This window comes from Papio anubis, chromosome 13 (assembly GCF_008728515.1).
Source record: "Papio anubis isolate 15944 chromosome 13, Panubis1.0, whole genome shotgun sequence".
Classification (NCBI taxonomy): Eukaryota; Metazoa; Chordata; class Mammalia; order Primates; family Cercopithecidae; genus Papio; species Papio anubis.
The window spans coordinates 93,420,992-93,443,528 of record NC_044988.1 but is presented as its reverse complement, the minus strand read 5'-3'; positions in this window follow the sequence as shown (position 1 = coordinate 93,443,528).

Sequence of the window (22,537 nt, the reverse complement as noted above, 5' to 3'; positions counted from 1 at the left end):
TAACCAGTGTTCAAATATGTAACTCAATTACAAAACTCAATGTAGCTCAATTTAGTTTACTATATGGTGTTCTACTTTATAAACAGATAACACAAGCCAGGTGCGGTGGCTTATGCCTGTAATCCCAGCACTTTGGGAGGCCAAGGCAAGTGGTTTGCCTGAGGTCAGCCTAGCCAACATGGTGAAACCCCCGTCTACTAAAAAAATACAAAAATTAGTTGGGTGTGGTGGTGCATACCTGTAATCCCAGTTTCTCGCGATGCTGAGGCAGGAGAATCACTTGAACCTGGGAGGCAGAGGTTGCAGTGAGCCGAGATGATGCCACTGCACCCTAGCCTGGGCTACAGAGTAAAGCTCCATCTCAAAAAGAAAAAAAGTAAAAATAAAAATAAATAAATAAATAAATAAATAGGTAACACAGATTTATTTAATTCCTCTGCTGATAGACATGTGGGTTATTCCAAGTTTAACATCCATAATGCTTCCTTGACCAATGTGCTAGGGTTTCTTTAGAGGTCATTCTTAGCAGCAGAACTACTGGTCACATGGTATGCATATTTGTGACTTTTATAGGTATTGTCAAATTGTAGTATCTTCAAATGTAGTAGTTCACCTTTCCCAGCATCTTCACCAACTCAATAGTGTCAAACCTTCCAACTTTTGTGAATCTGAGGGGTATAAAATGGAATCTCTTTGTTGTTTTGTGGGAGTTTTTTGTTCGATTTATTGAGACAGTGTCTCACTCTATCATCTGGGCTAGAGTGCAGGGGCATGGTCTCGGCTCAGTACAGCCTCAACCTCCTGGGCTCAAGTGATCCTCCCACCTTAGCCTCTGAAGCAGCTGAAATTACAGGCATGCACCACCATGTCTGGTTACTTTTTAAACATTTTTTTGGAGACAAGGTCCCACTATGTTGCCCAGGCTGGTCTCAAACTCCTGGGCTCAAGTGGTCCTCCCACTTCAGCCTCCCAAAGTGTTGGGCCACCTTGCCTGGCCTCTCTTTGTTGTTTAATCATCAACGAAGAGAGGTTAAGCATCTTTGATTCTTATGCTTATTCACTCTCCCTGTTTCCTTTTTTGTGTTCAGGTCCTCTGCCCATTTTTCTACTGGGCTGTTTGTCTTTTTCTTGTTGATTTATAGGAGTTCTTTGAATCTTTTGGATGTTAACCCTGTATCTGTTACATATGCTGCAAATGCCTTCCCACAGACTATTGTTGGAATTTTAACTTTGCAAGTAGTTTATCTATTGTATAGAAATATTTGATGTGGCTGAGCTTAAACTTCATATTTTCCCCTATGATGCCTAGCTTTTGTGACTTAAGGGCTCCTTCCCTATCCCAAGACATAAGGAAATTTTCCAACTTTTCTTCTGTAAGCTGTTTTTCACATTTAGGTCATTAATTCATCTCAAGTTTATTTTTGTGTATGATGTGAGACAGGATCTAAGGTTCATTTTTCCATAGGGATAGCTACTTTTCTAAACTCCATTTTTGAATAGCCCATGCTTCCCCTCCACAGATGTGTAATGCCTTTTGATCATACACCAAGGTCCCATATAACTTAGATCAATTTCTGGTTTCCCTCTTCTGTTCCATTATTTGTCCATTGCTGTGTTAACAACCAGGATGTGTTTATTATCAAAGCTTTATCATAAATTAGTACATTGGCTGGGCGTGGTAGCTCATGCCTGTAATCCCAGCACTTTGGGAATCTGAGGCAGGTGGATCACCTGAGGCCAGGAGTTCGCAACCAGCCTAGCCAACATGGTGAAACCCCCCTCTCTACTAAAAGTACAAAAAAATTAGCTGGTCGTGGTGGCAGGTGCCTATAATCCCAGCTGCTTGGGAGGCTGAGGCAGGAGAATCGCTTGAACCCAGGAGGTGGAGGTTGCAGTGAGCTGAGATCGTGCCATTGCACTCTAGCCTGGGCAACAAGAGCTAAAATCTATCTCAATAAATAAATAAATAACTGGGTGCAGTGGCTCACACCTGTAATCCCAGCACTTTGGGAGGCCGAGGCAGGCAGATCACGAGGTCAGGAGATCGCGACCATCCTGGCTAACACGGTGAAACCCCGTCTCTACTAAAAATACAAAAAATTAGCCGGGCGTGGTGGCGGGTGCCTGTAGTCCCAGCTACTCGGGAGGCTGAGGCAGGAGAATGGCATGAACCCGAGAGGTGGAGCTGGCAGTGAGCTGAGATTGCACCACTGCACCCCAGCCTGGGTGACAGAGCAAGACTCCATCTCAAATAAATAAATAAATAAATAGGGATATTGGTTTGGTGAAGACCCCTACCTTGTTCTAACTCAGATTGGCCTTCACTATTCTTGCCCTTTTATCCTTCTGTGTTAAATTTAGGATCAGCTTAACAAGTTTGATGACAAATCTTATTGGAATTTTAGTTGATTGCGCTGATTTTATGAATCAATTGGGGAAAAATTAAAGTATATTTGATGATATTGAGTCTTCTTTTCCATGAATATGGTACATACCTTCATTTATTCTTGAATATGTATGTGTTCTTCAATAATACTTTGTATTTTATCCGTAGAGTTGCTACACACCTTTTGTTAGTTGATTATTAGGCCCTTACAGTTTTCATATCCTCTTTCTTGTTACATTTACATTTTCTAATTGGTCATTGCTGGTAGGACACTCTGGATTTTCTAGGTTGATTTCATACCCAGCAACCCTAATTTCCTCACTTTATAGTTTCAGACAGAAGGAGAGGGAGTTTTGAATTTGATGAGTTTGCAGGGTTCCGAGGCAGAATGCAGTGTAGACAAGGGGTTTAGAGCATGGATTTTGCCATCTGACAGGTAAACCTGGGTTTGAATCCTGGATCTGCCACCGACTAGGTGGATAAGTTACTTAACCTCTGAATTAATAAGCATTCCCACCCCCAGGTTACTATGAGGAGTCAGGGAGACAAAATGCATTCAAGTGCCTAGCATGGTGCATCACACAAAGAAAGTGTTTAATTGATGCTGGTTCTTGTAATTGCTACTAACTGGCTTCTCCTGCATAGCTGGGGAGATCATTATCCATAGTCAAAGAAATCAATGCCTACATCTACTCATCATTAAGGAGCTATCTGGAGTTGCCAGTCATCAGCAGCTTGATCACAACTTAACACCCATATTGTCTACCGATTTGGAGCTCACATTTAAAACCCACTTGTTTTCTTTGTCTATGCCATTTTAATATACACGGTCTCACAATTAACAAATAAATAGCCTGTCATCAGCCATCAATCTGAGAAACCCTGGAGGACCCCTGCCCATCTATTTGGCCCACTCCCCTTATATCCTGAGCCACCAAGTCAGATCAAACCAAACATACCCTTCAAGTAATTCCTCCAGCTATTTGCTCACGATGTGGAACCAGACAAATGGGTGGACAGAAACTTATCTGTATTTATATTATCAGTAGACTCACTACATCTTCTAATGTGTTCTAATCACCTGTTTTCACAGGGTCCACATCCAGTATCTCTGAAGCCCAGTATCCAGAAGAGAACTTGACAGTGGGTGAGGCTGAGAAGGGAGAGTGGGAAGGCAGGAGGAATGAATCTGGCTGTGAATCAGGGCTTTCTAAAACACAACTGACGGAGGACCAGAGAGAACACTCTAAAAGGATTCTGAGCTGGGCGCGGTGGCTCACGCCTGTAATCCCTGCACTTTGGGAGGCCGAGGCGGGCGGATCACCTGAGGTTGAGAATTCAAGACCAGCCTGGCCAAATGGCAAAACCCTGTCTCTACTAAAAATACAAAAATTACCTGGGCGTGGTGGCAGGTGTCTGTAATTCCAGCTACTCGGGAGGCTGAGGCAGAGAGAATCGCTTGAACCTGTGAGGTGGAGGTTACAGTGAGCCAAGATCATGCCATTGCACTGTAGCCTGGGTGACAGAGCGAGACTCTGTCTCAAAAAAAAATTAAATAAATAAATAAATAAATAAATAAATAAAAGAATTCTGAAGGCGCACATAATGTTTCAAGTCATGACTAAAGCTCATGCATTTTGTTCATAGAAACTGTCCCTGCCCAAAGCTCCGCCTCCCAGGACTGCCTCCCCAAGGGCCGCAGTAATTGCAACAATAGGATCTGGCTTACAGCAGGCCCTCGGTAAATATCGCTGAAAGTCCACTGCGTGCCAACCACTACAAGAAGCCCTTTCTAGACATCAGCGCATTGACTTATCCCAACAAACCACAAAGAGAGTGGATATCCCTACAAGGAAACCACAGCAAAGAAGGGCCAGGGCCAAGATAAGGACTCAGAACCATTCTGTGGTTATTGGTTTAGTTTTGGGGTTTCCCCCCTCCCAAATGAATGAATGCTACCATAGACGGATAGGCATTACTCTAGTTTCAGTAAGTAACTTCGCTGGCCCTCTGAGTACTGCCGCTGGGCTGCTGAGTCATTTAAACACACTGCTGAGCATTTCCACCAGACTGAGAAGTATTCGATTGGGCTGCTAAGTGCTTCTGCTCAGCTACTAGGCATGGGGGCAAGCCCTGAGCTCACTGGGGGTGATTGGATCACCCGGCTGTGCTCAGGGCCCTGGCACTGGTATTTCCCTTGGGGAACCCCACTGGCAGAACAACAACTTCCCAAACTCTAGGCAGCAGCTGCTCCGGCTTCATGAAAAAAGCAGAGCCTGGCTCCCCTTGTCTCCCCCTAGTTCTCAGAGAGCCTGAGGCACAGCTGGGGCCAGGTTGGGGGTGGGAGGAGGTTTCTGGAGCCCTGATCCACAGGGTTCTCCCTGGCAGAAGCTTTGGGGCTCAGGGACCTTCCCCTGATCCTTAAAACCTGCCAGTGTCAGTATTGCCACAGACCGTAATGTAGGGGCTGAAAGAGGAGGCTCCCAGGCAGATGCCCAAAGCCATCAGAGGCTCAGAAGCCATTGAGTCCACCATGCCCTAGCCCATTGCACAGGTGGGGAGAGTGAGGTCCCCAGTCAAACTCTTTATAGGAGCACCTATCAGATCTCCCCCTGGTGAGAGCATCCTGGAAGACCTTACCCTCCCTTTCCTGGGAGGGGGCCTGAAAGGGCCCAGGTGTAGCCCATTCCCTCCCTGCCCCATGCCCAACTTGACCTTCCCCTCAGTAATCCAAGTCACACACCCCAGAAGCTGCCACTGGGGCCCCAGAGAACTCTGGGCTCACCTCCCAAACAACTTTTTGTATGTACTCCTTTTAAAGTTATAACAAATCACTTGTTGATTTTTCCAAGTTTCTCTTATAACGAAAGTACTAAGTGCAGGCTTTGTTAAATATACACCACAGCTATGACCTAGCAATTCCACTCCTGGGTATACACCCAAGATGTGAGTGCCACCAAAAGGCCTGACACACATGTTCATAGCAGCCTTGTTCATAATGGCCCCAAACTGGCAAACTGGAAACAACCCAAATGCCCATCAACAGGAGACCGGATCAATGATTCGTAACACATTTCTACAATGGAGAACTACACAGCAGTAAAAAAGGAACAAACCACTGATACATGCAACATCATGGGTGAATCACACCATTATAATGATGCTGTCTTTCTGCTCCTTAGCTCGGCTAGGTCCAGGGTCTTGTCTCGCGACCAGGAGGAATTAGGCATGCAGACACCGGAGAGTGAGTGGAGTAGAGTTTATTAAGTGAAAGGAAAGCTCTCAGCAAAAAGAGGTGACAGGAGGGATGGTTCTTCTGCCCAAAGGCAGGGAAGACCCCAGTATGGCTGAGCCCAGAGCTTTTTATGGGATCATAACAGGGAATGCATGATGACTGGTTTTTGAGTATGCAAAAAAAGGTTAAAGCAAAGACACCACTCAAAGGTGGGCATGACAGTGTAGAAAACCAATTAGGAAAGGGTAGGTAAAATAAGTGAAGGACTGGGACCAATCAGAGGAAAGCATGCCAAATGGTAAGGTGGGTTTTCAATCCGGTCTGAGGATTTACCCAGGACTGTCTCTGGCTTGAAGGTCAGGTGTCACTGGAGACCCACCCCTATCTGCCTAGGCATTTGACTGCCTCCTGTCACTATCAATAACACGGAGTCAAAGACGCCAGGCACAAAAGAGCATTTGCTATATTATTCTACGTCCACGAGGTTCAAGAACAGGCAAAACTATTCAAGATGATAAAAGACAGGACCATAGTTATCTCTGAGGGCAGATATAGACCAGGAATGGGTAAAAAGGAACTTCCTGGGGCGCTGGAAATGTCTATGCCTTGATGTGGGTGTGGTTACATGGTTGTGTATATATATGTAAAAAATCATCAAATGTTATATGCTACTTTCAAAAATAATCCTGTAAAGTATATATCAGCCAAAGCAAAACAAAATACAAGCTCGCTGTTAGTCAACAAGTACAGAGGCCTTTAAATAAATTCCAGCTCTCCCCACTCCCAACTCCAGCCATTTCTCTCTCTTATTCCTATGTGTCCATCCCCAGCTGCAACCTGGAGAAACTTCAGGCCCTGATGAGACACCCTGCTGGGGACCTGCCCCCCGACCAGCCCTCCCCTGAGAGACTTGCCTATCCTGCTGCTGCCATCCCCGCCAGGAGAGTTCCAGGGCCTGTGCCGGGGACTCTGCTGAGCTTAAAGTCCACTCCGGGTACTGGGAGATGGACCAGATGGGTTTTCCTGCCTCGGAGTAGCTCCTGTCCCCAGGTATCCACCACTCAATTGATGGAGGTGGGCGACTCAAGCTTCTGCTCCCCAGCCTACGCCATCTCCTCATTCATCCCTCTGAGTCACAGTTTTCTGTTCCCCTTTCTTGGGTCCTTTCTTCAGGAGGGCTATTAGGAGGAGGAGCTCCTGGGCTTGGCAGGAGGTTCACATGATACACGTTGTCAACTCTGCCCACTTATACACTTCCTAGGCCATCCATAGGAGCATTCAGCCACCAAACGGTGAGCAACTGGGCCTTCAGCCTGTCTCAGTCATTTCCAGGAGCCCTCCAGCTTGGAACAAAGCAGAACCATTCTGGGAGCCCACACCCCAAGTTAAGATCACCCAGGAATTCCAAAGAGATGAGGGGGAAATATGAAAGTGAAAGTGTTCCCCTGTCCTGTTTTTATACCTTGCATGACAGGGAGCTCACTCTCTGCTAGGGCTGCCTCCCCGCTCCCTAGTTAGTCCTGACCATGAGAAGCCTTTGCTCACACAAACGGGAAATCCGGGGCTGATGGCTGCGCCTCTTGCGTGACCACCTCATCCAGGTTTGGCCAGGGCTTTTCTAACTTTAGCACTAGAAAGTCCAGTATTGAAGGAAAACCCTCAGTCCTGAGCAAACCAGATCAGATAGTCCCATTATCCCACCCCTGCCCCGACTTCTTGTCCCACCCTCTGGGTCACTTAAGAAACATCATCTCGGCCGGGCGCAGTGGCTCAAGCCTGTAATCCCAGCACTTTGGGAGGCCGAGATGGGCGGATCACGAGGTCAGGAGTTCGAGACCATCCTGGCTAACACGGTGAAACCCCGTCTCTACTAAAAAAAAATACAAAAAACTAGCCGGGTGAGGTGGTGGGCGCCTGTAGTCCCAGCTATTCGGGAGGCTGAGGCAGGAGAATGGCGTAAAAACCCGGGAGGCAGAGCTTGCAATGAGCTGAGATCCGGCCACTGCACTCCAGCCTGGGCGACACAGCGAGACTCCGTCTCAAAAAAAAAAAAAAAAAAAAAAAAGAAACATCATCTCAGCTGGGAACGCTGGCTCACGCCTGTAATCCTAGCGCTTTGGGACACCAAGGTGGGTGGATCACCTGAGGTCAGGAGTTCGAGACCAGCCTGGCAAACATGGTGAAACCCCCATCTCTACTAAAATACAAAAATTCCCCGGGCAGAGTGGTGCATGCCTGTAGTCCCAACTACTCGAGAGGCTAAGGCAGGAGCATCACTTGAACCAGGGAGGCGGAGGCTGCAGTGAGCTGAGATCGTGCCACCACACTCCAGCCTGGCAACAAAGCAAGACTCCATCTAAAAAGAAAAAAAATTCATCATCTCATCATCATACGTAGCAGAGCAGCTCCCTCACTGCAATCTATTGAACGTCAGCCCTCGACACAAGGGTTTGTATTTAACAACAACAACAAGAAAAGAATCACCATCTCAGGGCTCCTCTCCATGGCACTTGGACAGGTGCCATGTCCAAGCCCAGCACCGCTCCACTCCCCCAGGCCTCACTGTGTACCATTTGTTCATTCATACATTTACCGTATTCGTGGCTATAAAAGCTAACATGGGCCCGGCATGGTGGCTCAAGCCTGTAATCCCAGCACTTTGGGAGGCCGAGGCGGGTGGATCACGAGGTCAGGAGATCGAGACCACCCTAGCTAACATGGTGAAACCCCGTCTCTACTAAAAATACAAAAAACTAGCCGGGCGTGGTGGCGGGCGCCTGTAGTCCCAGCTACTCGGAGGCTGAGGCGGGAGAATGGCGTGAACCCGGGAGGTGGAGCTTGCAGTGAGCCGAGATCTCACCACTGCACTCCAGCCTGGGCGACAGAGCGAGACTCCGTCTCAAAAAAAAATAAATAAAAAAATAAAAAAAATAAAAGCTAACATTTGTAGCCATTCAGAATGGCCTAGAGACTTAAATTCTCAGCCCTGGAGTCAGACCAACCTGAAGTCACTTCCTGGCTGTGTGACCTTGCATATGTTCCTTAACCTCTCTGAGATTTAATTTGCTCATCTCAAGGTGGAGACAATACACCTCTACCTCACAGGGTGCTGTAGTAAATGAGACAGTGAGTGGGAAGTGCTTACCCTGGAGCCTGGCACTTACTGAGCACTTGGTAAATGTTAGCTTTTATTTAGTATTCATTCATCCAAAACCACAGTGATGATGTATTTACTCTATCGGGGCCCTAATCCAAGCACACAGAAATAACCCAGACATGTCACCCCCATCCCCACACACACACACCAGGATGCTCACAGGCTGGTGTGAAGAGCAGAGGTGAACGCAGGTAATTACATAGAGGTCATCATGAGAAGGGCGCGGAGGAGACAAGGTCGAGGGAAGAACTGCCTGGGAAGCTTCCCAGAGATGATATTTATCTGCACCTTGCCTGAGAGAAGCTTGGGAGAAGGGTATTTCATGAAGAGGGACTAGCAAGGGGTAATGGCTAGAATGCCGTACACAACACGGCGCACTGAGGAGGTGAGTGACTAACTCAGTACTGAAGGGTCTGGGTTGTACGTGGAGGAGGCCAGAGAAGGAGACAGCCTAGAAAGTTTAGAAAGAGCTTTTCTTTCTTAATAAAATAGGAAAATGTTTAAACACGATAAAATATTAATTTCAACCTAAAAGCCAGCATCATGCTTAAAGAGGAAACACTGAAAGCGTTCCCATTATGATCAAGAGTAAGAAAATGTGTCTGTATTTTTTGTTTTGTTTTGTGGTTTGTTTGTTTGTTTGTTTGTTTGAGATGGAGTCTCGCTGTCTTCGGCCCAGGCTGGAGTGCAGTGGCGTGATCTCGTCTCACTGCAACCTCTGCCTCCCGGGTTCCAGCAATTCTCCTGCCTCAGCTTCCCGAGTAGCTGGGATTGCAGGCGCCCACCATCATGACCGGCTAATTTTTGTATTTTTTAGTAGAGACGGAGTTTCACCATGTTGGCCAGATTGGCCTTGAACTCCTGACCTCAGGTGATTCACCTGCCTCAGCCTCCTAAAGTGCTGGGATTACAGGCGTGAGCCACCGTGCCTGGCCATCTGTTTTTAACATTATTACTTAACATTGTTCTGACAAAGTACCAGCCTACACAATTAGACAAGGAAAAGAAATAAGATGTATAAGAATTAGAAAGGAGGAGAAAAATGGGTTATTATTTACAGAATCCACTGAAAAGCCATTATACATAATATAAGAGGCCTTGTATGGTAGCTCATGCCTGTAATCCTAGCACTTTGGGAGGCCAAGATAGAAGGATTGCTTGAGGCCTGGATTTCAAGACCAGCCTGGGCAACATAGCAAGACCCTATCTCCACAAACAATTAAAAAATTAGCGAGGCATGGTGGTGCACGCCTGTAGTCCCAGCTACTCAGGAGGCTGAGGCAGGAGGATTACTTGAGTCCATGAGTTCATGGCTGCGGGGAGTATGACCATGCCATTGCACTGCAGCCTGGGCAACAGAGTGAGATCCTGTCTCAAAAAATACATAATAATAATACAAGAACTCAGTATGGTGGTTGATTGCAAAATTAGTATATTGTAATTAATAGTCCTCATCAAAGTAAAGAACCAGTTAGAAGCGATAGTGAAAGAGAAGTTCCTGTTTATGATAGCAGCCAAAAGGACAAAATATTTAGAAATCAATGCAACAAAAATAAAATGTATGAGATTTATTGGAAGTAAACACTAATAAATTGCTGAGGGACACAAATGAAAACTTGAGCATATAAAATGGTTGTGTGTGTTGTGATAAAAACGCCAATAGGATTTTTAAAAATAAGCAAGCCGATAAGTTGATTCTAAACTCCATATAAACAAGGAATATGATATAAACAAGGAAAATATAAACAAGAAAATTTTGAAAGAAAAGAGTAATGACTGGGTACTAGTCTAACACATATTAGAACATAAGATCCATCTATGATATTTTAAATACTGGTATTGGCGCATTTTAGGCAGATGGATCAATGGAACAGAATAGAAAAATTGAAAGTGGCCAGGTGCAGTGGCTCACTTCCGTAATCCCAGCACTTTGGGAGGCTGAGGCAGGCAGATCACCTGAGGCTGGAAGTTGGAGACCAAACTGGCAGCGAAACCCCACCCCCGCTAAATATACAAAACTTAGCCAGGCATGGTGGTGTGTACCTGTAATCCCAGCTACTCAGGAGGCTGAGGCAGGAGAATTGCTTGAACCCGGGAGGCGGAGGTTGCAGTGAGCAGAGACACTGCACTCCAGCCTGGGTGACAGAGCGAGACTCCATCTCAAAAGAAAAAAAAAAAAAAAGAATGCATAGCTGTAATAGGTAGAATTGTGCCCCTGCAATAAAAGATACATTTAAGTCCTAACCCCTGGTACTGCAAACATGCCCTTAACTAGAAACATCGTTGTAGATGTAGTTAAAGCATGATGAGGTCATACTGGATGAAGGTCATATTGGATTAGACCCCAATCCAATGGTTGGTGTCCTCACAAATGAGTGAAATTTGGACACAGACATAAACATAGAGAGGAGGCCATGTGAAGACAGAGACAGAGATTAGAGTGAAGGTGCCACAACCTCAGGAATGCCAACAACCACCGGCTGTTAGGAGAAATGTGTGGCATGGTCTGTTCACCAGCATCACCAGAAGAAACGTGGCCCTACAGACACCTTAATTTAGATTTACCGGCTCCTGAACTTCGAGAGAATGAATTTCTGTTGTTTTCAACTACACAGTTTGTGGGAATGTGTTAGGATAGCCCAGGGAAACTGCTAAAGCACTCAAATGCTGCATACGTTACAGGAATTTAGTATATGATAAAAGTGGCATTGCTAATCAATGACAAAAAGATAGATTATTTCATCAATAGTGTTGGGACAACCAGAGTCACCCAGAGAGAAAGAGCAGAATCCCTACCTCACATCTTCCACAAAAACAAATTCTAGAATGAAGAAAACCTAGGGGTACTTTACATTCATATAGTAAAGAAGGCCTTTTAAAGTATGGATTTTAAAAAACTGAATCCAGCAATAAAAAGATTGATAAATTTAGCCACATAAAATTATTTTTAATTCTGCATACAAATAATATAAATAAAGTCAAAAGACACATATAGTATAGACATATCATATGTTATCAACAAAGGGCTGATATTAAGAGCTCCTGCATATCAGGAAGAAAAAAAAAACCCAACCTAATTAAAAGATAGGCAAAGGATATAAACAAACAGTTCCCAGGAAAGGAAATGTAAATGATTCTCAGTCATATGAAAACATGGTCAACCTCTCTTGTAGTAGGAGAAATGAGATTACAGCTACGAGATATTATTTTATATCTAACAGATTGACAAAGATAAAAAGGTTCGATAACACGCTGTGTTGGCAAGAGTGTGGGAAACAGACATTCTCATTCATTGCAAGTGGGAGGGCAAATTGGTGCAACCTCCCTGAAGAGCGATTTGGCAATATCTAAGTAAATTCAAAATCTGCATACCCTTTAACCCAGCATTTCCATTTCTAGGAATTTACCATACAAATACACTTGCACACGTGCAAATTGATGTAGGAATGGGGATATGTGTTGCAGTTTTGCTTATAATAACAATAGATTGGAAACAGCCTAATTTCCTGTCCATAGGGCACAGTGAAATCAATTATGGAACATCTGTTCAGTGGAACACTATGCACCGGTTTAAAAGAAAGGAGCATTTTATATTTCCAGTATGGAGAAGTCCCTGTGATACCATAGTTAAGAGGCAGGCAGCAGGGAAGCAAAGTATAGAAAAATCTGTCCAATGCAATACCATTTTGTAAGGCTGGCTACAGTGGCTCACACCTGTAATCCCAGCACTTTGGGAGGCTGAGACAGGAGGATTGCTTGAGCCCAGGAGTTCAAGACCAACCTGACACGTATGGCTAAACCCCATTTCTACACAAAATAGAAAAGTTAGCCGGGCATGGTGGTGCACTCTCTGGTCCCAGCTACCAGGGAGGCTGAGGTGGGAGGATCGCCTGGAGCCTGGGAGGTGGAGGCTGCAGGGAGCCATGATGGTGTCACTGTACTCCAGCCTGGGAGTACAGTGAGAAACCCTCTCTCAAAACGACAACAACAACACACACACACACACACACACACACCATTTTGTGAAAAATACTTTATGAACATGTCTTCACAGGCATAGAATATCTCTGGAAAGATGGGCAAGAAACAGGTAACAGAGCCTGCTTTTAAGTAAGGAACTAGGATGTCCGGCTAGGGAAACTGCCTATTTTACACATACTATGTGTATGTGGTAACCACTCAGAAAAAGAGAGAGAAATGTATATAACTCAGAAAAATCACCAAGAAAGCAAAAGAGTAAAAGTTTTCATCTGAGATCTGAGATTGTCTATGTCAGCTTCGATACTTTCTTGGACAAGTTATATTCGCTATCTAAACCTTAGTTTCCCCACCTGTAAAATGGGGACAAAAATATTGTCCACCTCAAGGATATACGTGGGGAGGGGATGGGGAGAGACAGCAAGCGTGCAAAAGCGTCAGAAGGTTGACACTTGGTGAGTCTAGCAAGGGCCTGTACCAGTTCATTGTACTATTGTGCACTTCCGGAATTTTGAAAAAAATTCAAAACAAAAAGTTTCTCCCGCCGCCCCCTCCCCCACCCCCACCGCGCTGATTCCTGGACCCTTTTTTCGAAGCACATTGTACTCTGAGCACCACTAGTCTAGCACAAAGCTGGAGTTGGAAGCCAGGGGACCCAGGTGACGAAGCCACCCCAGTGTCACTGCAGGTTCCTTACCCCTCTCTGTGGGCGGGGGTGAAGGGGGTCCTTTTCCTGCTGGACACCTGCAGATGGGAGGTTGAGGACCACTGCCCCTGCTTATGTCTTGCAGGGAGAGGACCCAGCTGTCCCCTCTGGGACTGGGAGGACGGACCCCCGGGGGTGCCAATCCCCGCCCCCAGCCCACCGCTGGGGCTCTCTCCGCGGGGCCTGTGCTGGGACACGCAGGGAACCCCGGCCCTGGCACAGCCCCTATCAGATTAGACCGCCTCCCCCGCGCTGGCAGCCCCGAGCCGGCGAGGAGTTTACGTAAGCCCGGTTGTTGATGGAAAAACAAAAGCAGCAACAGGCGTTTCCCGGCCTGCTAGTTGGGAGCCGCGGGCCCCAGACGCTGGCTCACCCCAGAGAGGACCCGTCCTGACAGCTCCCCGGGGGCTCGGGCTGAACTCCGGGGGTCCCATGTGTTGGAAGACCAGCTCTCAGGGGGCCACCCAAAGGCTCCCTGAACCCTAAGCCCAGACCACCCTGCACGTGCGCTCAGCAAGCAGGAGTCAGTTAATGAGTGCTTGTTCTTAACCCTTCTCCTGCCAGCCCCAGCCGCACCACCTGCGCACCCCCAACCCGCACCCCCTGCGCCCCTCCCCTCCGCGCCCTCCCAACCCCCCGGAGCCCAGCTATGGCCCCACCCCCGCCCCGGGCTCAGAGCCCAGGGGACCCGGTCCAGGCATCCATCAGCAGCACGCCATGAACGCCTGCTGCATGCCCGGCCCTGCTCAGGGGCGGCGGTGAGGGAGGGATGGGAACCAGGAAGGCACCGCGGACTGGGCCTGTGCTGAGAGAAAATTAGGGTAGAACTCCTCTTTACACGGAGCCTGCTTTCCTCATTTAAAATTAAGGAGAGGTAGCTACTCAGGAGGCTGAGGTGGGAGGATCGCTTGAATCCAGGAGGCGTAGGCTGCAGTGAGCCGAGATGGAGCCACTGCCCTCCAGCCTGGGCCACAAAGTGAGACTCTGTTTCAAAAAAAGAAAAAAATAAAAAATAGAAGGAGAGCTAAGGCAGACCTTCACAGAATTGCGGGACGAATGAAAGGGGACAAGTGAGGGTGCATCTCACCCCCACCCCACACCCATCTTTGCTTAGAGGGAGGCGGATGGCCAGGGTTCATATCCCAACTCTGCCAGCTGCATAATCTCACACCTTATACCTAAATCTCTTCATCTGTAAAAGGAGACTAATATTTGTACCAACCTCAAGTTTTGAGAATTAAGTGAGACATTTCGAGGATTAAAAGAGATAAATACTACACCCTTAAATCATAACTAATGTCTGGCACAAAATATCCCACAGGACCGAGTCTCCATGGAATGTCAATATGTCATGGCCACCTGCCTTTCCGTCTCAGCACAGACATGTGCCTTTCAGGGTGGCCTCGTGAACCTCCCACCCTGACTCCACTGGTCCAGTGGTCCAGTTATATTCCCTCGCCAGTTCCCATCAAGCCCCTCTTTTCTTGTTTTTCCTTTTTAGAGACAGGGCCTCAGTCTGCCACCAGGCTAGAGCACCGTGGTGTAATCACAGCTTCCTGGAGCCTCGAAGTTCTACAAGTGATCCTCCTGCCTTGGCCTCCTAAAACTCTGGGATTACAGGTGTGAGCCACCACACCCAGCCTCCCATCAACCCACTTCTTTTGATAACCTCTCTTGCCTGTGGAACCATGTGTTCCCTGCCAGCCTAGGCACCTACTTTGTGCCAGGCCCAGTGCTGGCCCTGGGCACTCCATGGTAAACCACATTTTGGTCTGGTCCTCTGGAGGTCCAGGTTGAGAGGAGTGGAGATACATGTATACACAGAGCCAGGACCAGTGAAGAAACCCAGTAGAATGTGGAATGACTAGAGGATGTTATAAGAATCACAAAGGATCATGTGAGCACAGTGTTAGCAAGCAGCCCAATGCACAGTAGCACAGTAGGCATACCCCCCAAACCATAATTGCCTAAAATCATGCTGTTTATTAATGGAAAGACCTAGAATGCTGACTCTGCCATCTACTTGCTGTGTCACCTTGGAGAAGCCACTCTCTCTTTCTAGGCCTCAATTTCTCCCGTTCACCCAAGGGAGATGCTAATATTAAATACTCATCTTAAGACTCTAATGAGAGTTGCTGGGTGCAGTGTCTCACGCCTGTAATCCCAGCACTTTGGAAAGCGGAGGTGGGCAGATCACCTGAGGTCAGGAGCTCAAGACCAGCCTGACCAACATGGAGAAACCCCATCTCTGCTAAAAATACAAAAATTATCCGGGTGTGGTGGCACATGCCTGCAATCCCAGCTACTCAGGAGGCTGAGGCAGGAGAATCACTTGAACCTGGGGAGGCGGAGGTTTCGGCGAGCCGAGATTGCACCACTGCACTCCAGCCTGGGCAACAAGAGAGAAGCTCCATCTCAAAAAAAAAAAAAAAAAGACTCTGATAAGAGTCAAAGTCAATGCACATGGAAGAAGTACTTTCTGGACTATTAGAGGGTTAATACTATCAGCAATGACTTAACCTATCAACATCAGTGGGAGAATACAGCCTGGGATACAGGACCTGGCATCAGAATCCAGCCTGGACACCCCTTGTTTTGTGACCTATAGCAAATGGCTCAGCCTCAGTTTTCTCGTCTGTAGAGTGGGGATAACAGTACCTACCTCCCAGGTCACCACAGGGAGGGAGCCAAGAAGATCGCAAAAATAAGAGCAAATACTTGCTATACTTATTCAATGGCAGGAAGGGTTTTTAAGTATATACTTTAAAGTATATACTTGACCGAGGTAACACAGCTGGACAACATTGCTGGGAAATAATCCTGGCTCTGGCTGACACTGTGGTCCAAGGTCCTAACCAGTGTGCATCACTGCCTCCCAGAACTTAGCAACAGCACATAGTCAGGCCTCAGCAAACAGTAGCAATCATTCTGTTTCTTTTAATATGTTGTGTTGATATCATCATCATCTTAATTACTCATCAATCCCTTCCCAGAGCAGGACAAGCTGGAGCGCTTTGAGAGCTGGCGCCAGGATCCTAAAATGTGGCCAGAGCTTTGTTTCCTCGTCACACCCAACCAGAGTCAGCCCATGGGACCATGCAGGGCTCAGGTGGGTCCAGTTCTGGGGCTGGGTGCCCGCGTGAACATGAGTATCACGTGCCCCTCTTTGCCCAGTCTGGCGTTGGACACCCACCCGGCTCCTGGAGCAGGGCAGGGCCAGGAGGGGGAGGCAGGGGCAGACACTGGGCCTTTTGTGTCCTGCTCCCCACGCAGCCCAGCCCAGAAAGCTGTCCTCACCCCAGCCTCAGGCTGGGCGAAGGGTGCACAGGGCCCTCCTGGGAGAGGAAAGAATTCGGGCTGGAGTCGGGAGTCCAGCCAAGACCCTGGCTCCACTGCTTTTCGGCCAAGTGTTCCTGGGCCAGTGCCCCTGCACTTCGGCCTGGCTTTCTTGTCTCTAAAATGAGGCATAAAGAGCTGGCCTTTGGTGCAGGTGGGGGTCGGGGAGGCAGGAAAGGAAAATATTGGGCCTGACGGTGCTGAGGGAAGCAGACAGGACAGGGGTTCCGCCACCCTTCTGGTGGGTGGAAACTGATTAGGGCTTTCACTCCCTCCTCAGACAGGCCCAGCTCACCCCTCAGCCCCAACACACACTCCAACCTGCATCACACGAGCCAAAGCCACCCTGAACAGCTGTGTACACCTGAACGATCAGCACATGGACTCACACAAAACTCTGAACACAGACACACACATCTGAGTACACATACATCTGATTACACACACACACACACCACTGATCACAGACACACTTGCAGACATACTTGTACACATCCCCCTAAAAACGTACACAAAAACACACGTCTCAACACAGACAGACGCTCCCACACTAACACCGCAGCACAGCCACACTCAGATTCGCTGACAGCAGCACACACCACAGACCTCCACCCAGCCCCACAGCAGCCCCACCCCCACTCATCACAGGCCATACACAGGGTCCAGTCCTCCGAGGGCCCCGCAGGCAGACCCTGGGGGCACCCAGGATGGGGGTGTGGAACTGCACAACCCTCACCCCTTCCATACTGGAGGATCCTCTCAGGCTTGAGCCCAACACCCCTGCCCAGAAGCCCAAGGAATGAGGCTAAGGGATAGGAGGACCCTGGGGGACCCACCGCGCCAATGCCTGTGCCGTGGGCTGCCACCTGCTTAACGCAGTACGGCTTAACGCACACGTGAGGGCTCAAAAGCGTCACTCCCAGTTTTGGAGCCCAGGAAAGCGTCCGGAGCCCGAAACAGCTCTCCGGAGTCCCTGACACCCCTCCCTGAGGGGAATTTCCTCCGCGAACACCCCACCCAGCCTGGAGAGGACGAGAGGGAGAGACCCGGGGCGATGCCGCGGTGCCCCGCCAGGGGGCGCCCTCATCCGGCCCCTGCGGCGGCTCTGTCGCCCCAGACCCGGCGTCCCAGCTCCGATGGCCGCGGTGCCCGGGCCGGCTCCCCCGGGACCGTGCCTCGGTCCGCGCAGGGGGCGCCCCCGCAGGATGTCTACTCTGCCCACCTCGCCGGATCCGACCTCGGCTCTGGCTTCCGCCCCTGTTTCCCAGTCCCCAGGGGCCTCCTCTGACAGCTCCAGGCCTGCGGCCACCCCCCTGCCCGGAACCACCCCAAGCCCACCCCCACCCCAAGCTCTGAGAACCACTGCGGCCGTCCCAGAGTGGGAGCCCTCCCTCGCCTCTTTTCAAGGGGCAAACACGCTAGAGGGGCCTGAATGGAAAGACGGAGCTGAATAAATAGCAACAGCTCCCAGGAACGGAGGACTGTGATGAGCCAGGCACTCTGCTAAACGCTATGGCTGCGTGAGTTACACCATTCAACGTTCACAAAACCCTAAGAAGTAGGTGGCATCACTACCCCCGTTTTACAGACGACAAATCCTGGAAGCTCAGTACTTTGCCCAGGATCCCACAGCAGTAAGTGGCAGGACAGAATCCAGCACCCAACCCCTAAGGACTAGATTTCAACCGTAGTCAACGCTCAAGCTAACATTTACCCTCTCTAGGACTTAGGAACTATTTAGGAGGGATTCATCCGGGCCAGGAGTAATATGAAGATGGAGAGGCTGAGTCATGGAGCTTACAGTAGCAGGAAAGAGAGGGGATAAAATACTTTCAAAACATATGCACCCACAGATTCATACTGAGCCGGGCAGTCACAGGCCAGCCCCATGTGGCCCTGTTGATGTTGGGGTAGGGATGCAGGGAGAATAGACAAGTACCACTGGGGTTATTCCCTCTGCCTCCACCTCGCCAGATGTCCCATTACCTGGTGGCTTTAGGAACCCCCTCACATCCACCCCTGCCCCCTTCAGCCCTGCGTGGTGAGGAGGGAGGAGGTGACATCAGAGAAGGTTCCAGAGAGGAGGGGACACTTGAGCAGAAGTTTTTGGGAAGACCCCCAGGTGGAGAGCCCACCCAGCACGCAAAGTATTGGTGAGTTTGGTGCACCTGGCTGGCTTTAAGCCCAAAGATGGGTAGGTAGGTCCCAAGTCCTGCACCAGAGAAGTGGGCAGGGACTAACTTGTGACCAAGCCTCAAATGCCAGTTTGAGGACACGCTTGCTCAGGATAGCTGGGAAATTCAAAGAAGAGAAGCACTGGATAAGTGTCCCAGGTCCCTTTCATGCCTCCTCCATCTGACTGGGAGCCCCTTGAGGGGAAAGACCAGGCCAGTACTTGGATGTCTCAAAGACGTCAAAAACTCAGCAAATCTAAACCACAAATCCCCAATCATCTTCCCCCTTCCTCTTGCTGATGACTTTCCTCATTGTAGTGAAGGGCCACAGCATCCACCTGGTTAGGATCCTGATCCCTCCTGGCTCTCCCTCCCCCTATAACTGGTCCATTCCCTCTGCCTCCACCTAGCCAGATGTCCCATTACTTGACAGCTTTAAGAGGCCCCTCACATTCACCCCCTGCCCCCTCCTCCCCTGCCTTCATTTCTATCTTCCTGGTGCTCTTGGAATTGAGACCCAGACATACTCCCTGGAAAGCCCCTGGCTGTGTCCTCAGCCCCACCTCCCACTACCTTGGCCCTTGCTCTGACAGCTCCCGCCAGCTGGCTACCTTTTAGAGCTGTGGACCTCTGGGCCTCAGGACCTTTGCACATACTATTACTCGTTTCTCCTCTCCTCCCACTTGTGAGTTAATTTCCATACACTTAGCTGGTTATTGATAATTTTCTCCAAGAAGCTCTCCTTTTTCTTGCCGGTGTCTACACTCTCATGGTCTCACACAGGCCTCATCACAGACATCAGTAAGTACTTTTGAGGGTGTTTGGCATTTGTCTTCCTTGGTAGACTCTGAGCTCCGTGAAGGCGGGGACCATCATATTCACTCATGACCCCACTGCCCAGCAGAGGGCCTGGCACTCACTAAGTGTCCTTCAGCCAGACAACCCCCTGTCTGCTGCATCCCAGCTAGGTGCCCATAGGTAAGCCCCTTCTCCTCTTTGAGCTTACCCTGATCATCCCTAAGATGAAGGATGTGCCTGTCAGAATCCTTGAGGGACTTTTAAAAAAAATGCATAGGTCGGCCGGGCGCGGTGGCTCAAGCCTGTAATCCCAGCACTTTGGGAGGCCGAGACGGGCGGATCATGAGGTCAGGAGATCGAGACCATCCTGGCCAACACCGTGAAACCCCATCTCTACTAAAAAAATACAAAAAACTAGCCGGGTGAGGTGGCGGGCGCCTGTAGTCCCAGCTACTCGGGAGGCTGAGGCAGGAGAATGGCGCAAACCCAGGAGGCAGAGCTTACAGTGAGCTGAGATCCGGCCACTGCACCCCAGCCTGGGCGACAGAGCGAGACTCCGCCTCAAAAAAAAAAAAAAAAAATGCACAGGTCATCGCCATCAATCATCATCATTAAGTTGGAAGCAGGGAATGGGTGGAGTATAGAGGTTACAAGAGTGAGTGGATGTTGGTCAGGAGCGGTGGCTCACGCCGGTAATCCCAACACTTTGGGAGGCCGAGGCGGGCAGATCACAAGGTCAGGAGTTCGAAACCAGCCTGGCCAACACAGTGAAACCCCGTCTCTACTAAAAATACAAAAAAATAGCCATGCGTGGTGGCAGACACCTGTAATCCCAGCTACGCGGGAGGCTGAGGCAGGAGAATCACTTGAACCCGGGAGGCAGAGGTTGCAGTGAGCCAAGATCATGCCACTGCACTCCAGCCAGGGTGACAGAGCAAGACTCAGTCTAAAAAAAAAAAAAAAAAAAAGACTGAGTGAATGTTGATAACTGGAAGCTGAGCAGGGAGTACATGAAGGTTCATTGTACCCTTCTGTTTACTTTGTATATGTTTGAAATTTTCCACAATAACAAGTTTTTTATAAGACACACTAGCCTGCGCTCCTCCCCAGGAAGTGGTGGTGAGCCAGCAGGGGAATGTGGAAACGCTGCCGGAGTGGTTCTGATGAGCAGCGCCAGCCAGAGGCTCTTCTCGGCTGCTTCCAGCTCCAAAGAATTGGCAGTGATTCTCTTTCTCCTGTCCACAAGGGTGCTGTTCACTAGTGGAAAAATACCACACCCTGAGCATGTGCTTCTGCCCTCTCCCCTCTCCCCCCGTCCCTCCTCCCGACTCAAACACTTCTAGGTCAATTGCTTGCTCTTCCAACTCTAAAAGTCCCCCCAAACCCCAGTCTGTGTTGGCAGCCTCTTCTGGGCTTCTTGACTTCTTGAACGCCCAGTCCCAGCTGTCCTCGCACCTAGTCTGCATCTGCCAGCCCCTAGCAAGGATTGCAATTGCCTAGGTACCCCTAGCCACCATGCGTGGCACCAGGGACAGATTGACTCATGCTGGCTGAATTCAATTGAATTGTCATGGAAATGTCTCTGTGGCCCCTGAACTGTGTCATCCTGGGCAAGTGGCTTCTCCTTGGCTTCCTTCTGTGTGAAACAAAGTGCTCATCCCTGCCTCCCAGAGGCAAGGATTCAATGAGATAATGACTGTAAGAAATCAACGCTGGTTGCAGAGTGTTAGATAGGATTTCCACCATTTGCAGAATGAGACTCTCCAACCCTGGGCTCCCGTAACTCCCAGGCTTCCTTGCTGCTGTACCTTAGCTGGCTATCATACCTGTCTCCCAGAGAGCCTGGGAGCCAGAGGCAAGGGCTGTTGGCCAAATCATCTCCACATCACCAGTCTCGGGTGCCCGGCACTGGGTTGAGGAGAGAGGGAGGGACACAGGGTAAAAAGGAAGGTACAAAGGGCCTGCTGGCAGGCCGGGCACAGTAGCTCACGCCTGTGGTCCCAACATTTTGGGAGGCCGAGGCAGGCAGATCACTTGAGGTCAGGAGTTTGAGACCAGCCCAGCCAAAATGGTGAAACTCCATCTCTACTAAAAATACAGAAATCAGCCAGGTGTGGTGGTGCATGCCTGTAATCCCAGCTACTGGGGAGGCTGAGGCAGGACAATTGCTTGAACCCAGGAGGCAGAGGTTGCAGTGAGCCGAGGTCACACCACACAGAGTCTCCAGGAGCCAAAGAGCCCACAGTGGCCCTCCCTGGGGCAGCGGCTGGCAGGTGTAGCCTGGAGTTGTCCATCCTTGCCAGCAGGTCATGCAGTCCACAGCAGCAAACACTGCTCTCCAGGAAGCCAGTGCTGCCACGTGGGACTCCAGCATAAGTACGGGGAGGAGAGGGTTTCTGTCACCCGAGAAAAAGCAAGGGAGTCCTGCTGGACCTTCAGGCCCCTGGCCTCATCACATCCCCCAGCCTTAGATAAGGTCCTCCTCGAGCTGAGCTTCACCAACCTCTCCAGGGCATCCACAGCTGGGAAGCTGCCCTCCACTCCTGAGCCTGCGGCACATCCTCTTGCCTGTGATCTGGCCTGCTCCTCAGCCAGGGATCCTCCCTTGCTCACTTCTCCATCTGATCACCTTCTGTTCATTCAAGAGCCCAACCCAACCCATCTCCTCCTTTGAGTCTCTTTCAACTTTGAGATAGTGCCTCACACCATCACTGTGGCCCCCCTGGGAGTTAGTCACACCATGAATAAAGCAGGTACACAGGCTTTC